Source organism: Hyperolius riggenbachi, chromosome 8 (assembly GCF_040937935.1).
Source record: "Hyperolius riggenbachi isolate aHypRig1 chromosome 8, aHypRig1.pri, whole genome shotgun sequence".
Lineage (NCBI taxonomy): Eukaryota > Metazoa > Chordata > Amphibia > Anura > Hyperoliidae > Hyperolius > Hyperolius riggenbachi.
In genome coordinates this window covers 204,712,143-204,732,963 of record NC_090653.1, presented here as the reverse complement: position 1 = coordinate 204,732,963, position 20,821 = coordinate 204,712,143, and the positions used below count along the sequence as shown (strand labels likewise).

At 41.3% G+C, this 20,821-nt stretch overlaps 1 long non-coding RNA gene across 1 annotated transcript; it reads right to left on the bottom strand.

Annotated features, from left to right (window-relative positions):
- Positions 1–742: 742 nt before the first annotated feature.
- LOC137528428 (uncharacterized) lies at positions 743–19,639 on the bottom strand. Its single transcript, XR_011023390.1, has 3 exons — positions 19,534–19,639; positions 18,738–18,842; positions 743–1,241 (listed from the first exon to the last, which is right to left on the bottom strand). It is a non-coding gene; the product is annotated as an uncharacterized lncRNA (long non-coding RNA).
- Between the last annotated feature and the right edge of the window lie 1,182 nt (positions 19,640–20,821).

The following is a 20,821-nucleotide window of genomic DNA, read 5'->3' as shown; positions in this document are numbered from 1 at the left end:
CCTAGATTATATTTTCAAAATTGTCAATAGAATGCCTTTTAAACCACCAGCAAGCAAGAAAATACTCAAAATAATTTTCATAGGACTTTTTGATCTACTTCCTAATACTTTTTTTCAGTTGTAAAGTGCTGAAAAGTTATTTTTAATTAGAAGATTAAAATGTATCTCCAAGGAGAAAACTCAGGAGAAAAAGTGAATTGCATATGGGCCCTGATGTGAAAGTGATATGTAGGCTGCCATATTTATTTCCTTTAAACAATACCAGTTGCCTGGCTTCCTGTTGATCTTTCTGTCATCCATAGCGTCTGAATCACACATGTGAAATAAGTATGCGGCAAATCCAGTCAAACTTAAAGGGAACCTTAACTGTGGGTCCAAAAAGAAATTCACTTACCTGGGGCTTTCCCAAGCCTCCTGCAGCCGTCCTGTGCCCGTGCCGGTCCTTCGGTGCCCTCCGGTCTCCCTCCGCGGCTAAGTTTCGTTTTCGGCCGACTGCCAGTCGTCCTCCGGCAAAGCGTCCTCTTCTTCCGCATTCCCCGTCGTAAAGAGCCCGTGCTTTACGGCTCTTTACGACAGGGAATGTGGAAGAAGAGGGTGCTTTGCCGGAAGACGATTGGCAGTCGGCCGAAAACGAAACTTAGCCGCGGAGGGAGACCGGAGGGCACCGAAGGACCGGCGCCAGCACAGGACGGCTGCAGGAGGCTTGGGAAAGCCCCAGGTAAGTGAATTTTTTTTTTGGGCCCACAGTTAAGGTTTCCTTTAAGTCAGATATCTGATCTGTATGTTTGCTCAGGGTCTATGACAAAAAGTATTAGAGGAAGAGGATCAGTAGGACAGCCAGGCAATTTGCAAATAAACATGGTAGCATCCACATCCCTACCAACTTCAGGTGTCCTTTAATGTGGAAGTCCAGACAAACAGGTCACTACAAAGATAAATCTGCAGCGGTTTGGTAATTTTGCCATTCACATATCTCTGCCACTGCCACATTGTATATTACATTTTTTGTAAAGCAGCTGTTCAGCTTTGCAGCAGGGGTAGGTGAACCGCAAAACCTGCAGTATTGTCTAAAATTCTTTGCCTAGAGTTAGAAGGTGAAGGTTTCCTCTGTCTTCTCCCAGTCATGGTGACTGGGTACCACTACCCTCAGGATCTGTATTGCCGAGCTGCAGCGTCTCCATTTGCTGTGTTTTCTTTTGGGGGTTTTACTTTCACTGTTGAGATCTGTTCTGGAAATTCATCTGCAAAATAAAAAAAACACCCCTTGAATATAAAGCACTATAATTGCCCCAAAGGGGGCATCCTAGATATACATAACCTGAATTCAGCTTACATCACTGGAGCCCAGAAATACAAAATCTATGGAGGCCCTTCTAGCAGGCAACTTTTACACAACTGCTGAGGTTTAATGTAAAATTTGCAGTAAAAAGGTACAGTATAGCTTTTCCCCTTCCCCATCTGAGTACTGTTATACAGAGGTTATAGACAGCTAATGTTAAATCAACTTCAATAAGTTTCCATATACTGTGTATACTCGCATATAAGCCGACACATGTATAAGTCGAGGTACCCACTTTTAAATCAGAAACCATGAAAAATTTACTCGCATATAAACCCCCTCCCCATAGCCAGATCTGCCTCAAGGATGATAAAGCTGTGTGCCAAGATGCCACTAAGTGGTGTCATAGATATGAGACACATCGATTGCCACACAGGAAGAATCCCCGATCATTGCACCACTGCCACGTTATTGGAATGCTCCACTCCACAAGCCAGGGGACACAGGTAGTTTTGAACAGGGCACTCTGCACACCATGTTGCAGCAGATGGGGGGCATGGACACAGCAGGGAGCCAACTGGCAAGAGCAGGATCACTAATGCTTGAACCTTATGCTCCTCTGCCAGTAACAAAACCTGTTCCACCATATGTTCTGCTCCACCGACTCGCAAATAAGCTGAGGGGGTAACTTTTCAGCACATTTTTTTGTGCTGAAAAATTATGCTTATACACGAGTATATAAGGGAACAATATACTTAAGGGCCAAAGATCAAGTCTCTCCAGGCAGGTTCAGCATCCTGGATACATTGCTGTTTCCCATAGCTTATTCATTATTCAGCATTTATATTCTCAAGCATTATATTAGTGCATGTATAGGGTTAATATATTTACTGATGAATAGCTGCCAGACTGGTGAATCTGGCTGGTATCCTTATTTGAGGAGAGCCTGGCAGTGATCATGTAACCACCGGTCCTAGGAACTTTTTTAGGTATTTGGGGAGATGGCGGTGATTTTAAAGCTCTAATAACTACCAGGGTGTAGATTTCACATCACCTCCGCTGCATGTTCTCGCCTGTTTCGTCGCTCCCGCCGATCTCCTCGCTGTCTCTCTGCCGCAGCTCACTCGACCTGCTGTCTCTATGGCGGCAGAGTCCTGTGAGCCGGTCAGGAGATGATTTCATTGGCTCTTGACCCTGTCCTCAATGTGAGCAACTCCCATTGGCTTACATTGATGACATGGTCAGGAGCCAATGAAAGCTGCTCCTGACCGGCTTACAGAGCTCTGCTGTCATAGAGACGGCAGAATGGGTGGCCCGAGACTCCGGGTGTGCGGCGTGGATGGCGGTAGCAGCAGGTATGTACGGCAATTCGTCATTATGCAGCGGTTTCTGGTACCCGCAGTTTCTGGTCCCTAAAGGGGAAGAGGCAGCTGGTACTTAAGTGGTTAAAGTATAACAGCATTGGCATGTTTGGTGATGGGGAGACAGGGGAGGTTAGGATTTCCTGGGGCATCTATAAAGCTTACACAATAGATGTTTTAAAGATTGACTTATGATTAAAACAATTACATAGTCAAAAACGGTATTTTAAATCATCAATGGCAAATCATATTTTCGAACAATAATTTCCTCCAGAAAATCTATACTCATTGCTTTTGTGGGGAATACAAATGATCAAGAATGATATAAATGTGCATATTTCTGAAGGCATTGCTAAATCAAACATTTCAAAGATAATACTATGTATGGACAGCATAAGGCTAGGCAACAGGGTTCTTTTCAGACCTTCAGTAGTACAATTAAAATCTCCTTTGATTTATTGTTTTGCTTGTATCACATAGTTGTTAATGAAAGTGTAACACTTAAAGTTTAGTGAGCAACTGATCATTCTGATTGCAGAATGCTGTAATTTAATCACCTAACACAAAGTTTCAGTTATTAATCTCTTTTCTTTATCTTGTTGAATTAAAAGAGAACTTTTTCTTATTTAGTAGATATCTTTCGCTATAGATATACACTTGTGAGATCTTTAGCAACTGCTAAAAAATGTCCTGCAGGAGCATAAAGAGTGATGTTATCTCAAAGACAGCTTTTCAGCCATTGATATGTTGCCTGAACAGCCCAAGCCAAAACCTGGTTGATTTAATGTTAAAGTGAACATGATTTGGAAATAAATTGATGACATAAAAATTTGCATCTATAATCCTCTATACAATTTTCTTTGGATCCCATATTCTTAATTTGGTTTTAAAGAACAAGCGACACCCAACCTAGAAATAAAAAACACATATATAAGAAGATAAATAATAGTTCTACTTACATAACAGATGTATTGTGCTATCCATGTAATGATTCCTGTGAATTTTATAAAGGAAAAGCAGAAAATCCTTTTCTAGGCAGTGGCCATCTTGCTAAGATAACACTGACATCATATCCTCCCTGATTCTTGTCCCCCCCCCCTCCCTTCTCTTGCTCATTGTGTATTCATTAGCTGCCCTCCTCCCGGAGTCTTCAGACACTCCCACTGAGGTGTATACTAGGAACTGCATTGTCTTTTTTTATTTTCTCCGCCAATCGCTGAGTCACCTCAGCCTTGCTTGTAAACACAAGTGAGCAGGGGATCATGTTTCAGATAGGCTAGGCAGGGAAATAAATGGAAGAGGAGGAATATATTGGAGATAAAAAGAACCCCCAGCATTCAACTGTTTGGCACTGACTAGTAAAGGACCAGTGCTCATAAAGTATGTGATAACTCCAAATCATAACAGCAGAAAAATGTTTGCACATTTGGAATGCAGGATTAGCATCTTTATGACTTAATACACTGAGACCTGTTGCTGTTGAAATTTGATTTTTATGGTGACAATACCACTTTAAAGGTTTACAATGTTGACTATTCTCCCTTCCATGACTGCAGTTTTTCTATATTTATTCAGGTCCAAAACAGACAAATTATGACCTACTGGAATTTGTATCTCTTCTCTGCGCTCTCAACTGTTTGCCCCAGCTACAAACATGTTTTATGGCCTATAACTACTTATCAGTGAAACTTGCTGCAATCAGACTTCACCACTGTAAAGAAACTGTGATTTATAGTTCTACAGTGCAATAAAGGAACACTGGAAGTTTTAAGTAGGCTTAGTAATGTACATACTCATACATGTTGCAGGTCACTTTAAATTATAATGGCCACCTTAAAAGTACAGTGCCTTCTTCAAGTCTGATTCCAATTTTGTTTTGCTGTGTCTGACATTCTAGGGAGGTTTCTTCACTTCCTTCCACAAGAAGTGGTGGGAATTCTTACACTTGAGGGACACAGGATTAGAAGGATTCAGAAGGACAGCTGCCCACAATTGTTCCCGTCATTTACTGCTCAGGATCCATCGTGTCATAACTGAGATGAATGGGAGCATTCATCTCATGCCATTTACCATTGTTTGTTGTCGATTGCTCAAGTATCATAATCGATCAGGTCTTTCCAGATGCTACAGGTAGCTTTTGGAGCTGGTGGTGTTCACAGCTACATTCTGTCCCCCAAGGGCTCTAAATGCAACAACAAACTTGAAACTATGTCAAACGCTTTTCTGCACAGCAGAAGAGAAACATTTGGCTGTGATGAAATGAGCCACCGGGAGCCACCCGTGCAACCGGACCTTAATTAGAATTCCAAGAAAGGTTCCAACTTCTTACTAGGCTATCCAAAATCTACTTTTTCCATGAACATGGTCTTTGAAATAAAATGTAATAGCACTTCAAAGTGAAAATACAGCCAAGAAAGTGATGCATTATAGATGTTGCATTTAAGATAGAAGGTTTTGATCACATCCAATTACCTTTTGGTTTAAAAGGCAGTTCTATTAGTTGCAGTTTTTTAAAAGACGGAATTAAGGCTTGATTTAGTCAATTACAGCCCTGGTCACTCTGGGTTCCCAGTGGCGTAGCAGTAGGGGATGCCGAGGTAGCGACAACACCAGGGAACATGGACCAGAGGGACCCATTAAGGGGCCCTCCTTCAACTGCTTTATTAGCTCTTTATTGGTGCTTTGCTGATTATGATCAACTCTATATGTGCTATGATTAGTTGTAACCAATAATGGACTGTTCTCCTTTCCAGCTTACATCTCTCTTACACTGCAGCTGCCCTTGGAAGGTTTTGGTGCTCCATATCAATTGTTATGCAAAGAGAGTTTCAGGGGGCCTAATGTAAATCTCGCACTGGGGCCCAGAGCTCATAAGCTATGCTACTGTCAGGGACTTAACTTTAATAGGTCATTTAATCATTCAATTACAACAAAATACTGTATATGAAATAGCTGCACGAACCACAGACACACACTGCTCTTGTTATCAAATTCCCCTTCCTCCCCCTTCCCTGAATAGGCTGCTTCTCCTTCTGTCTTTCTTACGCATTCACACAGTCTATGCACAGTTCAGCTCACCTGTTTATGAAGTCTCTGAATCTGTCTACAAGAGGTCTGAAGATTTTTCCGCGGAGGATAGCGGAAATCTTCCTACACATCCAGCCAAATTCTAATCACTATGAGAGACACTGATGCTTAACTTACAAAGTCTGAGTTTGAAGAAGAACTCTGCTAAAGTTCTGTTTGTGTGTGAAATGACAGCATAACCACTAACGAGTTTGAGAAAACTGCAGCTACTTATAGGGAAGAAATGCATTATGGGATATTCTTATACCAGTGGTTGTCAAAAAGCACATTTAGAAGTTGGAATTTTTGTGTCTGTGTGTGATCACCCCTCCTTATCGTGACATAACTCTTCTCAGTTTTTTTTTTCAGTGCAATTTTCAGTGCTTTTCTCGGTGTAAAGCATCCTGCCAACACGATGTACTAGCAGGGGATGATACATGCCGGAGATTTCCACCACTCAGGTACTGACTGAGCTTTTCTATTAGCTGTTCTTCCTCTACAAGTGATGTAGGTAAATGTGTTAATTAGTTAAATTTAGTGATTTCACAGGAGCGGCTTCATTTTAAAAATATCCTGATTTTAATTAGGCTGGACTTCTTACTTCAGCATTGTAATCAATCCCACAGAGTGCTTTCATGGTGAGCTGATTCTAGGATATATGGAGCTCATCAGAGAACATTTAACAAATACAGAAAAAAACAAGGTTATATGAATATTTCCTTACTTGGATATATCCCCACGTCTATGGAATACCTTGGAATTAATGAGCTACATCAAGTAAATCTCTGCAGGCTTTTGCAGTGACATTGACAAATGATTATGCGAAGTTTGCCACTGACACCTTAAACATAGATAACTAAGTATTCTCTGTAGATAGACTTCTTATAATTTTTGTTTACTTTTTATGCTTGCTCAGTAAAAGTTAAAGTAAACCTGTGTTTATCAGAATGCGGAAGCAGCCATTGCTGTTCCTGGCCTCCTTCTGAATATACTACCCACCTGACTGTAAAGCAGATTCTTTTAGTGTATTATACCTTTTTGTCCTGATCCACTTTTAAAACTGGAAAATCACAATTGGAAAATGCATCTTCTCCATGGATTTACTGAGTAATCTAGAGTTCTAGACCACTTGGAGGTGCATTTGTGACCTGTGATGGCACGCCAGGAATTCAGTACAGGGTTTTGCTCCTACCCTGTTGCCCTGACGATAACTGCAGCAATGTCAGCTAATAGTTGCTGATGCTGCTTTTTACACATTTAACAAAGTTTGGTCTAGACTCTAGATGACTGGAAGCTAAATGCATTGATTTAGACTCACCGTTTTTAAATCTGGGCCTTTAGGCATCCTTTTACTGCCATCTCTTAATGCTGGGGGTTTGTCTCTGTTGAGCAACACTAGTTTGTCTTATCTTGTATGTTGTGTTATCTGCTGATTGTTTCAGCAGTGTTGTAAAATTGAAACTTTCAATACATTTTGTATTTAAAAAAACAAAAACAAAAAAAAATCATGCAGGGACTTTTATGAACCTTTTTTTTTTCAAACACAAACATCCGGAGAAATGTTTATAAAACATCCTTGCAAATCCTAATGGATTATATAGCAATATAAAGAAATTGCTTAGCCCCTCTCCCAAGCCTGCTATAATCAACCAAGTACATTGGGGGTGACACAGAAGGCAAAGTCATAAACATGGAGCTCTGTCCACTGCCCATTGACAATCCACATGGTTTTCAATAATGTTAAGGTGCTTCTCAAGGTGGGGTAGAGCCCCCCTCCTCCCACACACAATCTCCCCACACTCCTTCCTAATCATCCTACTAATCCCCAACTCCATGTGCCCAAAGAAGTATTTACTTGAATTTTATGTCACCAATGATGTAATCCAGCCACATAAACCTACTGTACCACCCTACCAAGTATGTTTATATAGGGGTTAGTGGGATATTTTGAGGATTGGAACAATGCAGAATATGTATGGTACTCATACTGTCTACTACCGTGTTTCCCTTGAAAATAAGACCTTGTCTTATATTAATTTTTGCTCCAAAAGATGTGCTAGGGCTTATTTTCAGGGGATGTCCTATGTTTCTATCAGGAAGTGTCTCTCAGCAGAACATCACCTGTTCCTTTGTACTGCGCTGTTCCTGGATTTAAAAGGCATGCTACTGTACTGATCAGGCACCTGCCCTGTCATCCTTGCAAATAGCTGATAACCTTGCTGTGTGCTGGGGTGAAAGGAGCGGCGCCCAATCAGCATTGCACCGTTGTGTCCCCGCTGGCCGCCTCTTCCTCCTCTTTTACTTCTGCTGGGGCTTATTTTTGGGGTAGGACTTATATTTCAAGCAAGCTCAAAATTCTAGCTAGGGCTTATTTTCAGGGTAGGTTTTATTTTCAGGGAAAGAGGGTATGTAACTCGCGTACGTACAAAAAGGGCGCCTGGACAAAAAGGGCGCGGGGTGTAAACTCTAAATAATAATTAATAATTAATAGGGTTTATAAAAATAGTGTGCTATAGTTCGTTTACAAATAAAGTTTAACAAAATTATAAATCATTAAATAATGTTTATAAAATCGGAAATTGTGAAAACGTTAATCTTCCCTATTTGTAAAGTTAAACTTATAATTACGTTTATTAAAAAAAACAATAATATATGTTTAATTGTTATAATTGTATATTATTGTGAATAACCTTCATTTATGGTTTGTTCTTATAATAAAATCTGAAAATATTCTTTATAACGATGATATAAATATAAGTACGTTCGTAATAAGTGTTGTAAAACATTAGTAATTATTACTAAAATTTTACTAAAACTATACCTAAGCCTACTCTTACACAGAACCCTCCCTGTACCTATCCCTAACCCCTAGACCCCCCTGTTGGTGCCTAAACCTAAGACCCCCCTGTTGGTGCCTAAACCTAAGACCCCCCTGTTGGTGCCTAAACCTAAGACCCCCCCTGTTGGTGCCTAAGTAACCCTCCCTGTACCTACCCCTAACCCCTAGACCCCCCTGTTGGTGCCTAAACCTAAGACCCCCCTGGTGGTGCCTAAACCTAAGACCCCCCTGGTGGTGCCTAAACCTAAGACCCCCCTGTTGGTGCCTAAACCTAAGACCCCCCTGTTGGTGCCTAAACCTAAGACCCCCCTGTTGGTGCCTAAACCTAAGACCCCCCTGTTGGTGCCTAAACCTAAGACCCCCCTGTTGGTGCCTAAACCTAAGACCCCCCCTGGTGGTGCCTAAACCTAAGACCCCCCTGTTAGTGCCTAAACCTAAGACCCCCCTGTTGGTGCCTAAACCTAAGACCCCCCTTTATTTTGTGAATAATAATGTTTTTTATTATGTGGATAATAATGTTTTACAAATTGTGACTCCAAAAAATATATTCCAATTTACATTACGTACTGATCGCTTTATTTTGTGAATAATGTTTTAAAAACAGTAAGGGATAAAACTTTAAATAATGTTTTAATTATTTAAATAAGATAAATATATTTAGTATTTTCATAAACGTTATTCGGCACGGGTGCATTTTATAAACGTAAATGAACACAAGCTCAGTTATAAATCATTAAACAGCTCCGGGCGCCTTTGTAAACTTTATTTAGCTCCGGCGCCCTTTTTTCCTGCTCGGCGCCCATTAAACGTTATTTATTATGGGAGTGAATGGCGGCGCCCTTTTTGTCCACTAGCTGCCTGCGCCCTTTTTTCCCAGCTCCATGTAACTCACAGTTACATACTGTAGTTATTTGTGATGGAAAAAGGATATACGTCCATCGAGTTCAACCAGTAAATAAAGTACAACGCTAACCTGCACCCTCACATATCCCTGTTGATCCAGAGGAAGGTGAAAAACCTTTACAAGGCTTGGTCAAATTACCCCCAAAAGTGAAAAAAACTCCTTCCCTACTCCAGTTGGCAATTAGATAAAATCCCTGGATCAACACCACCGGGAATTACCTAGTAATTATAACCATGAATGTCTTTCAACGCAAGGAAAGCATCTAAGCCCACAGAAACGCAAATATAGAATTTGTCATAACTACTTCCTGTGAAGAAAAACAAAAGTTTGCTTTCCTAAAACAGAAAGAATTTGCGATAATTCAGGTTGGAGTGAGCTCGAGATGTCTCCCAGGCACCACTGCTGAATATATGCAAATTAACCATTGTACCCTTAGAAGCTAAACACACCTCCAGAACCGCTGGAATGCAATGATGTGTCAGCTTGTTAATATGTACAGAGCCATAATAATCCAACATGCATACAGACTGTTTCGGATTGTTTGATCCTCATCAGTGCATGGCATGGATTAATTTGGCTCTATGGAGTAGGGCTTGTAAATCCGAGAGGCACAGACTAACCAGCAAGCTCATGGTGACCCAGAACTCATTGGGGTGTGTAAGGGACTACAATGGTCCTAAAAGCCCCCTTACTAAGATGTTAAGAAAAACAAAAGTTTGCTTTCCTAAAACAGTAAGAATTTGCGATAATTCAGGTTGGAGACACTTCCTGTGGTAATACATTTTAATCACTCTTACTGTAAAGAACACTTTCCTAAATAAATGGATACATGTTTTTTCCTCCATGTGCAGGTCATGTCCCATAGTCCTTTACACAAGCCTATGGACAAAAAGTTCACATGCAAAGCTTTTATATTTCCCTCTGATATATTTATACATTTTAATTAGCTCTCCTCTAAGGCATCTTTTCTGCAGACTAAATAAGCAAAGTTTATCTAACTTTTCCTGGTGAGACCTTCCATCCCTCTACTCAGTTTTCTTGCTTGTCTTTACACCTGCTCTAAAACGGCAATGCCCCTCCTGTAATGCGGTGCCTAGAACTGAATGCCATATTCCATATGTGGCCTTACTATAGAGTTAAACAGAGGCAGTATTATGCTAGCATCCCACGTTTTTATGTTCTTTTTAATGCATCTCTAAATTTTATTAGCTTTAGCTGCAGCTCCTTGCCAATTAACATGATTATTTAACTTGTTGTCAATGAGGACTCCTAAGTCCCTCTCCAAGTTTTATGCCCCCATCTGTATCCCATTTATTTTGTATGGTGCTAGATCATTGGTATAACCAAAATGCGTGACTTTACATTTTTTAGCAATTAATTTAATCTGCCATATATGTGCCCATATAGCCATCCTATCATAATCCTTCAGCAATATGTTATTATCTTCCTGAGATTTAATTCTGCACAATTTTGTATCATCTGCAATAATAGCAACATTGCTTTTTACTTCATCTACTAGGTCATTAATAAATAAACTGAAGAGCACTGGACCCAGTACAGACCCCTGTGGGACCCCACTGCTAACAGTCACCCATTTTGAATATGATCCATTGACCACAACTCTTTGCTTTCTGTCAACTAGCCAGTTCCCTCTCCATGCACACGGATCCTTCCCAGTCCTTGAATCCTCAACTTTTGCACCAGACTGTTTTGGGGAACAGTCAGTATTATGGGCATTTGCAAAGTCCAAGTATATCACATTTACAGCACTCCCAGTGTCCACATTAGAACCACCTCATAAAAGCTGAGCATGTTAGTCAAACAAGACCTGTTCTTAGTAAATCCATGTTGATGCTGAGAAATAAGATTATTCTCTTCTATGAAGACTTGCATAGAATCTTTTAAGAACCCCTCAAATAGTTTGCACACAACTGCTTACATGTCTATAATTCACCAGATCTGATTTTTTGCCTCTTTTGAATAATGGGAAAACATGGGCTGTACCCCAATTTATTGGAACTATCCAACTTGAAAGAGAGTCACAAAAGATACGATAAAGAGGTTTATTGATATGTGAACTGAATTTCCTTAGCATTTGAGGATGTATGCCATTTGGCCAGGTGCTTCATAAGTTTTGTGTATTTTATTCACTGTAGTGCAGTCTTGCCTTCAATTCTTCCTGCGTTAAAGTGGTCTAAAAGTCAGCATTTATACTTTGCTCTAAAAGATTCCTTACAGCTTTAAAGTTACTGTCCCAGAAAAAAATTGTTGTGTACCAAAGAAGCAGCAGCGTGCACCATCCGTCCGATATTGACTTGAATTATTGCTTTAGACACATACTATGTGGGGTCAGCCTATCATATCTGAGGCATCCACTCCACCACCGCTATCACGGACTGTATGTATTTGCATGTACTAAGTCACTATGTACAACGTTGCATTATCCCTGTATCCACATAGTATGTGTCTGAAGCAATAAATCAAGTCAATATCGGACGGATGGTGCACGCTGCTGCTTCTTTGGTACACAGTTGTTGCAAGGCTCTTCCTCCTATGATATCTATGCGGAGAACACGTCTTGACATACTCGGACTACATACTGAGGGGAATGTGGTAACGGTGAGGCAGGGAACACACTTGACTGTTTTCGTACGCGTTTTCTGCACAGAAAAACTGAGAACTCATGTTAATCAATGGGCTAGTACACACTTCATATTTTGTTCGCGCGCAGAAAAAAAACTGACATTCTGCATCCTGACTCTGCACATTTTCTTAGTTTTTTGTATCAATTACATCAGCTGCTATGAAAAAACGCGCGCGGTTTCCTGCATAGAGACACACTTGTAGTGCAGAAAAAAGTATGCAGGAAAACGCGCGCAGAAAACTGAAAGACAAGTGTGTTCCCTGCCTGAATGTATATTGGCCTGATCAAGTATCTACGCACATTATCTCTTGTGCGTGGAATAGAAAGGGAGTGCCACACCATTATGCTTCTTAGAAAATAAGTCCAGAAAAAAATTGTAGCAGAACATCATTGAAATGGTTAAACACAGCACTTTGTCCTGCTATGCAAATGCTATTCAGCTTCAAATCCGCATCCAGACTGGAGATACCAGTATCTTTGTTTATGTTCCAATGTTGATACATTTGTATGTAAACAACTGAAAACACTCTCTGAGAAGCTCTCTGTGCTTCAAGCACACACACAGTTCAGAAAAGCTCATTGGAACATTTTAATATATACTAAAAAGCAGCAGGAATAAAATGCAATGGCAGCTTTCAATGCAAGATAAACTACACTTTGGAAAGTTGTAATTTGTAAACAGACAATATTACTTGTGCACAAAAGCAAATATGATAACTGTATGAGTTATAAAAAGAAGGAAAACACATTTTTATTGAATGTTATGTAAGAGTTTCAGATCACTTTAACCACTTGAGGACCACAGTCTTTTCGCCCCTTAAGGACCAGAGCCTTTTTTTCCATTCAGACCACTGCAGCTTTCACGGTTTATTGCTCGGTCATACAACCTACCACCTAAATGAATTTTACCTCCTTTTCTTGTCAATAATACAGCTTTCTTTTGGTGCTATTTGATTGCTGCTGTGAGTTTTACTTTTTATTATATTCATCAAAAAAGACATGAATTTTGTCAAAAAAATGACTTTTTTAACTTTCTGTGCTGACATTTTTCAAATAAAGTAAAATTTCCTATACATTTGAGCGCGAAAGTTATTCTGCTAAATGTCTTTGATAAAAAAAAAACATTCAGTGTATATTTATTGGATTGGGTAAAAGTTATAGCGTTTACAAACTATGGTGCCAAAAGTGAATTTTCCCATTTTGAAGCATCTCTGCATTTTCTAACCACCTGTCATGTTTCATGAGGTGCTAAAATTCCAGGATAATATAAATACCCCCCAATTGACCCCATTTTGGAAAGCAGACATCCCAAAGTATTCAGTGAGAGGCATGGTGAGTTCATAGAAGATTTTATTTTTTGTCACAAGTTAGCGGAAAATGACACTTTGTGACAAAAAAAAAAAAGTTTCCATTTCTTCTAACTTGCGACAAAAAAAAAATGAAATCTGCCACGGACTCACTATGCTCCTCTCTGAATACCTTGATGTGTCTACTTTCCAAAATGGGGTCATTTGTGGGGTGTGTTCACTGTCCTGGCATTTTGGGGGGTGCCTAATTGTAAGCACCCCTGTAAAGCCTAAAGATGCTCATTGGACTTTGGGCCCCTTAGCGCAGTTAGGCTGCAAAAAAGTGCCACACATGTGGTATTGCCGTACTCAGGAGAAGTAGTATAATGTGTTTTGGGGTGTATTTTTACACATACCCATGCTGGGTGGGAGAAATATCTCTGTAAATGACAATTTTTTGATTTTTTTTACACACAATTGTCCATTTACAGAGATATTTCTCCCACTCAGCATGGGTATGTGTAAAAATACACCCCAAAACACATTATACTACTTCTCCTGAGTACGGCAATACCACATGTGTGACACTTTTTTGCACCCTAACTGCGCTAAGGGGCCCAAAGTCCAATGAGTACCTTTAGGATATCACAGGTCATTTTGCGACATTTGGTTTCAAGACTACTCCTCACGGTTTAGGGCCCCTAAAATGCCAGGGCAGTATAGGAACCCCACAAATGACCCCATTTTAGAAAGAAGACACCTCAAGGTATTCCGTTAGGAGTATGGAGTTAGGAGTATGGGGAGTTCATAGAAGATTATTTTTTTTGTCACAAGTTAGCGGAAATTGATTTTAATTGTGTTTTTTCAAAAAATGAAATGACCTTGTATGTACTGTATTGCACAGCACTTTATAAATCTGTATTTTACACATATCCAAACCAGTAGTCTTTGATCAACTGTATTGTTGATTGTGACTCCCGGAATTGTTGGCAAAACTGACACAGGTGATTACTCCTTACATGGTATGGCTGTCAGTGGATTTGACTAGACAGTGAGTGTTGGGCTTAATCTTTTGAGAAAATAATAGGGTGCAAAAAAGTGTCACACATGTGGTATCGCCGTACTCAGGAGAAGTAGTATAATGTGTTTTGGGGTGTATTTTTACACATACCCATGCTGGGTGGGAGAAATATCTCTGTAAATGACACATTTTTGATTTTTTTTTACACACAATTGTCCATTTACAGAGAGATTTCTCCCACCCAGCATGGGTATGTGTAAAAATACACCCCAAAACACATTATACTACTTCTCCTGAGTACGGCGATACCACATGTGTGACACTTTTTTGCAGCCTAGGTGCGCTAAGGGGCCCAACGTCCTATTCACAGGTCATTTTGAGGCATTTGTTTTCTAGACTACTCCTCACGGTTTAGGGCCCCTAAAATGCCAGGGCAGTATAGGAACCCCACAAGTGACCCCATTTTAGAAAGAAGACACCCGCAAGGGGCAGGTTAGGGGCTGATTGATGGGTGGCAGTTACAGGGGGTGATTGATGGGTGGCAGTGACAGGGCGTGATTGTCAGGTGATCAGTGGGTTATTACAGGGAAGTACGGATGTAAATAATGCACTGGCGAATTGATAAGGGGGGGGGTCTGAGGGCAATCTGAGCATGTGGGCGGGTGATTGGGTGCCCGCAAGGAGCAGATTAGGGTCTAATCTGATGGGTAACAGTGACAGGTGGTGATAGGGGGTGATTGATGGGTGATTGATGGGTAATTAGTGGGTGTTTAGAGTAGAGAACAGATGTAAACACTGAACTTGGGAGGTGATCTGATGTCGGATCTGCGGGCGATCTATTGGTGTGGGTGGGTGATCAGATTGCCCGCAAGGGGCAGGTTAGGGGCTGATTGATGGGTGGCAGTGACAGGGGGTGATTGATGGGTGATTGGCAGGTGATCAGGGGAGATAGATGCATACAGTACACGGGGGGGGGGGGGGTCTGGGGAGAACCTGAGGGGGGGGGGGTGATCAGGAGGGAGCAGGGGGCAGTTTAGGGTTAAAAAAAAAAATAGCGTTGACAGAAAGTGACAGGGAGTGATTGATGGGTGATTAGGGGGGTGATTGGGTGCTAACAGTGGAGTGGTCTGGGGGGTGGGCAGGGGGGGGGGCTGAGGGGTGCTGTGGGCAATCAGGGGGCAGGGGGGGGAATCAGTGTGCTTGGGTGCAGACTAGGGTGGCTGCAGCCTGCCCTGGTGGTCCCTCGGACACTGGGACTACCAGGGCAGGAGGCAGCCAGTATAATAGGCTTTGTATACATTACAAAGCCTATTATACTCTTTACATGCGCGCGATCCGGGTACTAGCAACCGGCCGGCGCTTCCGAACGGCCGGCGGGTTACAGCGTGAGGGGGGCGGAGCCAGTCGCCAGCGGCTGATTGCGTCACGAATGACGCGATCGCCGCATAACCACGCCTGCCTCCGCCGATGGGTGTATTGCGGTTGTTTAGGCCCAGTCTTTGCCGCCGCCCATCAGCTGGGGGCGGTCGGCAAGTGGTTAAGTATTTAGTATTAAAATTGGAAGATTGGGGCCCTTCTGCATCTGTAATTTGCAACAACAATGTTTCCCTTGTGAAGACAGAAGCAAAGCAAGCATTCAATACCTCTGCCTTCCTTTGCTCATCCACCATTGAGTTTCCTACCTTATCCTTTTAGAAGACCAATACAGTCCACCTTTCTTATTCTTATAATTAATAAACTTGTAAAACTTCTCTAGATTTGATATCCCTAGCGATTTGATTTTCAGCTTTAATCTTTGCCAGCCTAATTTCTTTTCTGGTAGGGTTATCAAACAAATGACCTCATGTGAGGTAATTTACCTCATGAGGTAATGACATTTAGCAATTCTAGTAGGTTTTAGTCATGTTCTACCTCATGAGGTAAATTATGAGGTAATTCATGAGGTAATTTGCATGAATTTTACTGAAAATAGCTATTCTCATGGAAATTAGGGGGCATGTTAGTACATAATTTACCAATCAGTTTAAGACCTGCCTGTACCTGGAGGTAAAGTAAATTTGTATGCATTCTGCAGTTTTATAGTGTAGTTCCTACTGCTGGTTTAGTGTTGTTACTATTCAGGCTGTGTAATAGAAAAGAATAGTAGAAATTAAATAGAACCCAAGGTGGGCGGTTTGAGGGGGGGGGGGGGTTATGGGCAGGTAGGACACAGAGACTTATAAGGCTCTGCCTCATAACATGCCTCTGTGACCCCTGCCACAATTTCTGTATATCTGTTTCCTTTCATATTACAGCAATAATTCATGTATCAGGATGATACCATTTATTGACTAACTTAGAAGAAAAGCAATAAGCTTTTGGCAACTTATGTCTGTATACTGACAAAATTTGGAATACAGTTTATATACACTGAACATTAAAAAGGAGATACATTATTCTGCAATAAAAGTCATTGGATGCCTTAATTACAAAATCAAGAGGGTTTTACAGGGATGCCAGCTAATTTATGACCAAAAGATAAGACTACTTGTTTGATTGAACATCACATTCCACAGACTCAGTGTAATGAGGAGACATCTTAAAGAGGAACTCCAGCCTAAACAAACATACTGTCATTAAGCTACATTAGTTATGTTAAGTAAAATAGGTAGGTAATATAATCTCTTACCCATGCTGTTTTAAAAGAACAGGCAAAGGTTTGATTTCATGATGGCAGCCATCTTTTTGGTTGAAAGGGGGTAACAGGGAGCATGAGACCCAGTTCCAACTGTCCTGTATCCTGAGCACCTCTCCCAGTTGCTAGGCAATGTGAATAACACCATAGGAAATCCCATCATGCTCTGCACAGCATCAGGGAAAAAAAGCCTGGGCTATTTTTCTTTGATGGGTGGAGCTTAGCTAAATATGATGCTTGGGTAAGAAAAACAAAGTTCTGATGCTGTGAAACTGTTAAAGAAACACCAAGCCTTTTCAGTTCTGCTGAGTAGATTTTTAGTCTGGAGGTAATAATAACATAATAAAAAATAATAATAATAAAAGTATGGTGGGATTTAAATCCCATCATATCTGCACAAGAAATGTTAAGCTGTGTTCTAAATTCTGTCAGTATGCAGGAGTCAGTCTAACGAAGGCTTCATAGCCGAAAGCCATGGGCGTAGCAATCACCCGTGCAACCTCTGCCATCGTAGGGGGCCCAGAGGCTTTAGGGGCCCCTCCACCTCCCTCTCCCCAACCGCAAGTGCAGCCATTTAGCAAAGAAACCTCCCCATTTACTCACAAAAACCTTGTGCAGGAGCGTGTGTAATTTTTTTCCTGCTTCTAGATGCTGCTTCACAGCCAGGGCCGGTTCTCTCATGAAGCAAGGTGAAACATTTGCCTCAGGCATAGAGATTACAGGGGCAGCATGTCTGTACTGTGTTTACACTAACAGCATGCAGTCAGAGTAGGAGGGGAAGCGGGAGGAGAGCGAACAAGGGGAAGAGGTCATAATTGGTGAAAAGCAGCTTTTTGTGCTGTGTGAGGAGTCTGACAGTGAGTGAGGAGGGGGGAGGCAGGAGAGCAAGCAGTGTTTCATTTGACTTGCACAGCAGAAGGGAGGAGGTGGCACTGCTGTCCTAACTGAAGAGGAAGTGGAGGACGGCCAACTGGCTGAGGGTGAGCAGTTTCTTTGGAAAGACTCACAGCCAGCCAGTGTGCTATTGTGTTGAGCTGCAGCATGTCATGTGAGAACATTTATTGAAGCAGAGTGAATTGTCGGGCACTGTGCGATCATTCCAAATCAGGGAGGTGCATCCTCAGGCAGCAAAAAGTCTAGAACCTGCCCTGTTCACAGCAGAACACTCTCTGCTGCCATTCACTGGCTCCTAATCCAGTGGGATTCTGGGACAAAGTGGGCCCCATGCTATTATTTGTGCAGGGGGGCCCTAATAAGTCTAGGTACGCCCCTGCGAAAAGCTTACTGATTTTCTTCTAAGTCAACCAATAAATGGTATCATCCTGATTCAAAACGTCTTGCTTTTACTGATGGCTAGCACAGTACAATACTCTACTGCTTTCATATAAAGGGTAAAGGGAAAAGAGGCGCCCAGAGTAGATAAAATGAGTTAAAAACAAATAAAATGAAAAAAAAGTGAGGTGGCCTACCTCAATAAAGATAAATTCACATATTAATAGAATTTTATTGCACTGGCAACGCGTCTCGTGGGTGTATACTCACCTCCTCAGGCCAAATAGCAGTGCCTAATAGTGCTTGTAGCCACTAGCCACAAATAAGGCGCCTCTCTCGCCACTTTCATATACAAAATTGTTTAAAACACTTCCCCCCAAAAAATATTTACTTTTTTTCTGCGTTGCTTTCATAGGGCACGAGAATGGAGTTGGAGGTTCATCTTCTTTCTTCTTGCGACACAGGCCTCCAATTTTCTCCGCCACATAGCTGCAAGCTGAGCACACATACACACATATATCACTAAGACAACCCATATTATTAAGGTACAGCCATGGCAGTTGAATTATAGCTCAATGTTCCCATATTAAAATGTGGAACTACTTATATGAATTGTATTGGCGATCATAATTCCTGCATCCCAGGTATACAAAGAATACAATTTTCCCTTTAATACTGATATTATTTATTATCTCATGATGGTAGTGCTTATTATTATTGTTAGTACTATTATACGGGTGAAATACAAAATGTATATTTCATGGTAGAAATATTATCTCAGCATAAAGCCTCACTGTGCCCATAATGATGCCAGTGTAGTAATACATTTGGACAGTGCTTTTATTTTGTTATTCAGTAATAAACAGGTCTTAAGACTACGGACGGAGACAGACTATTGATGAACGCATTCTACGTTATGCAAAAGGCCTTGTAAAATGTCAGATCCATACATAATGTAAAGTCACTATTTCATTTAAATTACTGCATCAAAGCTAAAACAAAGACTTTGAATTTATGCATCTACCAAGCAGCAACGCGATGATGAGACTGTACTTTAGCTCTTTAAATTATAAATGTGCAGACATATCCAGTTACTTGTACTTATCATGCCACATATTCAAATAGCTATAACCGTGTGCAGGGATAAAAATACCTCTCCTATTCTCCCGGGATCTTGTGGCCCTTACCTTTCAGGATTAATCAGACCATTTTGCCAGCTTAGTGTCTCTCCACATTAGCCGTTATTGCTGAACACAGGGGTGCAATGCACAAGTGACAGTCTGCCTCTCAGCAGTGGCAGGTACCTAGTTAAGAGAGCCAGGTGTCAGATATCTGTGGGAGGGACTAAAAAAGGAGCAAATAAGGAATGATTAGCCTGTTTACCTCAGCTCAGTACTATGTCACCTGCTGGATACTGACACAGGGGAATAGTATGTTCAGTTTCTTTTTCTTTCCCAGAGTCTATTATGCTACGGCAAATATTTGTTAACGTTCACATGTGTTTTCTGAAAGTCACTGTGGATACATATAGCAACAGTATATACTCTTATATTGTATATTTGCTTCAATATTTGATCTATCTGATCTGTGCTGAATGGTGCAGAAGTTATAGAAATAGGGCATCATTAATGATGTGATCACTATCAGCTTGTCTAAATATAAATGCATATATGCAGGAAAATCATTAAAGGAGGACTATCGCAAAAAAAGTAGGCAGTTAAAATCTGACAGAACCCACAGGTTTTGGGCCAGTCCATCTCTTCATGCGGGATTCTTAGGGCCCGTAGCCGCATCGCACCGCAGGTGTCCTGAAACACATGCATAGCAATGGAAGAGTTTCCTCTGCGTGCATGTTGTGATCCCAGAATCTGCAGCATGCTGCACATTCTCGCACGGCCGCATCCGCCTGCAGCCGCATCCCATCTCCACCATTGACTTTCGCATCGGGAGTTGTGGAAGTGATGCGGCCGGCGGCGGAATGATGTGATGCGGCTAGGTAGCCGCATTCGCATCACTTTAGTAGTGGAAACCGGTCCTTAGGGCCCTTTTCCACTACGGCGTTTGCGATGGCTGAATCGCAAAACCGCAAACCGCTAGTGATTTTTCAAATCGCTACAGTTTGCTTTTAACATAGGAATCGCGGTAGGTCCTTTCCACTACCTCGATTCGTTTTTTACCCGATCGTGCGGCGGAGCGACTATTGCCGCGATTTTGCTATACAGTGCAAACGTCAGAAAATCGCCGCAAAATTTTGGGCATTTGCTGAATCGCAATCACTAGCGTTCAGCGCGAACGCTAGTGATTGCAAGTGGAAAAGGGCCCTTAGGGTTTTCTTTGTTTTCAACAGCATTTCCTAAACAGCAGTTTAAAGAGACTCCGTAACAAAAATTGCATCCTGTTTTTTATCATCCTACAAGTTCCAAAAGCTATTCTAATGTGTTCTGGCTTACTGCAGCACGTTTTACTATCACCATC